This window comes from Oncorhynchus masou, chromosome 32 (assembly GCF_036934945.1).
Source record: "Oncorhynchus masou masou isolate Uvic2021 chromosome 32, UVic_Omas_1.1, whole genome shotgun sequence".
Taxonomy (NCBI): domain Eukaryota; kingdom Metazoa; phylum Chordata; class Actinopteri; order Salmoniformes; family Salmonidae; genus Oncorhynchus; species Oncorhynchus masou.
In genome coordinates, this window is record NC_088243.1 from 80,571,242 (window position 1) to 80,576,446 (window position 5,205).

Genomic DNA, 5,205 nt, shown 5'->3' on the forward strand with positions numbered 1-5,205 from the left:
CCTCAAAGCCTCCCTTCTCAAAACCCCACTCCTCAAAACCTCCCTTCTCAGTCTCTCTTCTCAAAACCTCCCTTCTCAGTCTCTCTTCTCAAAACCTCCCTTCTCAAACATGCTGGCAATGTTCTCTTCAGAAGACACTGCTTCCTTCTCTCCACATTAATATTTATTGCTAGTTAATTAGGAGGAGTTTTCATATATTATCGGAGGTTTTACATTCGTAGAATATTTACAATAGCTTTGATGTATTAGAGTTGGGGAAACGAACACTTGCCTCAGGGTGCCTGTTGAGAAACAGAATTGTCTTGTGCTGTGTGATTCCTTTTGATAAGTCAATGATATGAGTCACAAATATGGTTATTGTTTGTTGTTGTTGCAAAATAGTGGTCGTAACTTGTGACTTTAGTGACTTCATTAACTTTTCAAAGCCTGTGTGATTTTGGCACCACAGTCTTGAGGTTGGAGTACCTCTAGGCATCACCATATGCCTTATCTCTGGTGTACAATATATCTTTATGTGTAGAGTTGGACACACAAGGCTTTTGCATTCATTGACATGATGATAATCGCTGCTGAGCCTTTCACTAGCCTTATTAATCTGACCCCAGTGTCACAGCAGCCATCCTGTCACCTCTCGTCAACTATCTGCTCTATCTTTACCCTGCTTCACAGAAGACCATTTCCTCTCCCAGGTCTCCCGGTGTTGCTAGCAGAAGTCAGTGGTTAGTCTGTGGTTTGTTGACTGGATCTGTCGTTGTCGTTCTGGGAAGTAGCCTGGTTTACTGAGAGCAGAGTCAGTCGTTTCCTCAGTGATCGGAGGGAAGGGTACAGACTGACTCCATGGAATAACAAACAGTCTGTGGAACCAGGCCAGAGATAACAGTGTCCCTGTCTTCTGCCCTAGAGGTGCTGCTTACAGGACCTAGGCAGGCTGCGTCAGAAATAACACACTCTTCCCTATCCAGTGCACTACTTTTGACCAGGATCCTATGTGGTCAGCCAGTAAATATGAATGAGACAACAGGTGGACTGAGATGAGATTGAGATGTTTCTGATCAGGATGTGATTGCTGGTGGGTCTTTGGATCTCAGTGAAGTTTTCCAGAGTTTTTCCAAAGTAAACGGAAGTCTGGATCGTTCAGGAAATCTGCGCAATGATCTGACTAGACACTGACCTGGTTCTACAGATGTTGATGACGTCTGATTTGCTAAGTTTCTCCCTCTTTCTATCTTTCTTCTCTCTCTGTATCTCTCTCTTCTTTCTCTGTGTCTCTCTCTTCTTTCTCTGTGTCTCTCTCTTCTCTCTCTGTGTCTCTCTCTTCTCTCTCTTCTCTCTCTGTATCTCTCTTCTCTCTCTGTATCTCTCTCTTCTTTCTCTGTATCTCTCTCTTCTCTCTCTGTATCTCTCTCTTCTCTCTCTGTATCTCTCTCTTCTCTCTCTGTATCTCCCTCTGTATCTCTCTCTTATCTCTCTGTATACCTCTCTTCTCTCTCTGTATCTCTCTTCTCTCTCTGTATCTCTCTCTTCTTTCTCTGTATCTCTCTCTTCTCTCTCTGTATCTCTCTCTTCTCTCTCTGTATCTCTCTCTTCTCTCTCTGTATCTCCCTCTGTATCTCTCTCTTCTCTCTCTGTATACCTCTCTTCTCTCTCTGTATCTCTCTCTTCTCTCTCTGTATCTCTATCTTCTCTCTCTGTATCTCCCTCTGTATCTCTCTCTTCTCTCTGTATACCTCTCTTCTCCCTCTGTATCTCTCTCTTCTTTCTCTGTATCTCCCTCTGTATCTCTCTCTTCTCTCTCTGTATCTCTCTCTTCTCTCTGTATACCTCTCTTCTCCCTCTGTATCTCTCTCTTCTTTCTCTGTATCTCCCTCTGTATCTCTCTCTTCTCTCTCTGTATCTCTCTCTTCTCTCTGTATCTCTCTTCTCTCTATATATCTCTCTCTTCTCTCTCTGTATCTCTCTCTTCTTTCTCTGTATCTCTCTCTCCCTGTCTTTTATCTCCTCTCCCATTTCTCTTTTTCTCTCTCTCTTTCTCTCTCCCTCTCACTCTCTCTCCCTCTCTCTCTCTCCCTCTCTGGTCTTTTTTATCCAGGAAATTCCTGTGTTGTTGCAGAGCTGAGCCCTGTCCAGGCCGATAAACAGGGGATAAATCCATTATCTCCGCTGTTTAGCCGGGGAATCAGAAGACTCCCTCCCTTCTAAACAACAGCTGCAGGCAAGGAGCGATCTCAAGATTGGGATGTTTAACGCTCCCCCAGTCTGCCAGACAGCAGGGAGAACAAGTCTCTAATGGCACATCTATTCCCCACACTTCTCAAGTGTCGGTGGCTGTGTCCTAAATGATACCTGAGTTTACTCACCATAAGGGAAGTACTTTTGACCTATGCCATACTGTATGGTGTGTGTTCACTATCGGCTTATGTCAACAGTAGTGCATAATATAGTGCATAGGGGTATGAGTCAGCCACTTGAAGAGAGCCAAAACAGCATTTATCAGAGGTGTTGTTTTGGATGTAACATCCCTTCCTCTGACCAGCCAGGCAGCTCTATGATCTACAGCTTGATCACACTACAGATGCGAAAGGAGAGAGTAGGCAAATTTTAGCAGAGGCGTTGTTTTTGACATAGCACCGACCATTTCCCTTAGCTGTTTAAGACATAACCCCGACCATTTCCCCTAGCTGTTTAAGACATAACCCCGACCACCTCCCCTAGCTGTTTAAGACATAACCCCGACCATCTCCCCTAGCTGTTTAAGACATAACCCCGACCATTTGCCCTAGCTGTTTAAGACATAACCCCGACCACCTCCCCTAGCTGTTTAAGACATAACCCCGACCACCTCCCCTAGCTGTTTAAGACATAACCCCGACCATCTCCCCTAGCTGTTTAAGACATAACCCCGACCACCTCCCCTAGCTGTTTAAGACATAACCCCGACCATTTCCCCTAGCTGTTTAAGACATAACCCCGACCACCTCCCCTAGCTGTTTAAGACATAACCCCGACCATTTGCCCTAGCTGTTTAAGACATAACCCCGACCACCTCCCCTAGCTGTTTAAGACATAACCCCGACCACCTCCCCTAGCTGTTTAAGACATAACCCCGACCATTTCCCCTAGCTGTTTAAGATATAACCCCGACCACTTCCCCTAGCTATTTAAGACATAACCCCGACCACCTCCCCTAGCTGTTTTTCACATAGCCCCGACCACTTCCCCTAGCTGTAAACAGTCTTGTGATCAACAGTGTGCTATGACAATAGTATAATCACGCTAAATGTAGCTACTGTTGGCCAGGCTGTTTTCTACCTGTCTAAAACAGTTTTAGAGACCTGTGTGTTGTGGCTTTGCGTCTCAAGTGTTGTCAACTAAAGGTGTTGAAACTGTGAACTTTGTTCTTTTGGATGAATCTCTTTGTCCTGTACTGTAGCTTTGGCCGACGCCGATTGTTGTCAAAAGCCCTGCAGCACAAAAAATATGTCAGTATGGGTCAATGTGTGATAGCAAATAAACACCGTTTTTTATTGGATTTTGTTTTTTTATTCATAAATAAATGATAAAAGGCATTCATTATTTAAATGTTTATTGTTGTGTGGAATGTGCAAATCTAGTAACCCGACCATCTCACTACATTTGCAGCAGCAGCCTACAAAAACTGAAAATTATACAGAAAAGACCCACACATTGAAAAGAAAACATGGTTTTAGACTTGGACATAAAGAACCCATATTTGAATAATTGCAAATCCAGAGGGTATGCATTCCCCTGTAAAAGCGTGCATGTGCGCTCTGTGTTTGTCTGTGTGTATTGGACATTTCAGTATCGTTTTTTTAATGCTTTGGTCTTTGTGTCAAAAAAAGAAAAGCTTCTAAAGAGGAACATCGAGCATAAACAGGTCATCTACACTGGTCTCTCCTGTTCCTCTCCTGGACATCTACACTGGTCTCTCCTGGTCCTCTCCTGGACATCACCACTGGTCTCTCCTGGTCCTCTCCTGGACATCACCACTGGTCTCTCCTGGTCCTCTCCTGGACATCTACACTGGTCTCTCCTGGTCCTCTCCTGGACCTCTACACTGCTCCCTCCTGGTCCTATCCTGGACATCTGCACTGGTCTCTCCTGGTCCTCTCCTGGACATCTACTCTGCTCCCTCCTGGTCCTCTCCTGGACATCTACACTGGTCTCTCCTGGTCCTCTCCTGGACATCTACTCTGCTCCCTCCTGGTCCTCTCCTGGACATCTACACTGGTCTCTCCTGGTCCTCTCCTGGACATCTACACTGGTCTCTCCTGGTCCTCTCCTGGACATCTACTCTGCTCCCTCCTGGTCCTCTCCTGGACATCTACACTGGTCTCTCCTGGTCCTCTCCTGGACATCTACACTGCTCCCTCCTGGTCCTCTCCTGGACATCTACACTGGTCTCTCCTGGTCCTCTCCTGGACATCTACACTGGTCTCTCCTGGTCCTCTCCTCGACATCTACTCTGCTCCCTCCTGGTCCTCTCATGGACATCTACACTGGTCTCTCCTGGTCCTCTCCTGGACCTCTACACTGCTCCCTCCTGGTCTTCTCCTGGACATCTACACTGGTCTCTCCTGGTCCTCTCCTGCACATTTACTCTGCTCCCTCCTGGTCCTCTCCTGGACATCTACACTGGTCTCTCCTGGTCCTCTCCTGGACATGTGTGCATGCTTGCAGGGCCAGACCTAGCCTTTTGGGCCTCTTCCAACTCACGGGCAAAACATTTAGTGGCTCCCCTCTTGACAGTGGAGAGATTGTTTTTTTGTTTTTTTGTCAATTAAATGCAATTTAATTAACTACAATTCTACACATTTTGCCAATAGGGCATTGAATTATTTTATTAAACACGTTTGCTGCACCTCGAGACATTGGGTGGAGAGATAAATGTGTAAATATAGTATAAAATCTGTGTCTCTAGACAGCCAAACTGAGAGAGAGACGATGTCATTATGTGCAATGATTCTAGAACCAACTAGCTGACTCTGCAGCATTCAGCCTAGAACCATGTAGGGGTTGGGGGGAGGGGGGTAAATTAGGACCACCCAGACACACACACACGTCTACCAACATGAACTGCTCGACATCATACACTTAACTACTGCTAAGTTGGTGGATCAGGTTGCACCACAGTACAAATCAAGGTGTATAGTTTGTGTCTACAGTTTAGCGGATGTTATGAAATGC

The 5,205-nt window shown here is 45.7% G+C and overlaps 1 protein-coding gene across 2 annotated transcripts in view; it reads left to right on the forward strand.

Annotated features, from left to right (window-relative positions):
* LOC135526664 (beta-2 adrenergic receptor-like) overlaps positions 1-3,529 on the forward strand; it is a 6,747-nt gene extending 3,218 nt beyond the window's left edge. For both annotated transcript variants that reach the window (XM_064955204.1, XM_064955205.1), the window contains exon 2: positions 1-3,529. This exon is cut by the window's left edge and continues 2,167 nt beyond it. The gene's annotated coding sequence lies outside the window, so the exon portion shown is untranslated.
* Positions 3,530-5,205: the final 1,676 nt, after the last annotated feature.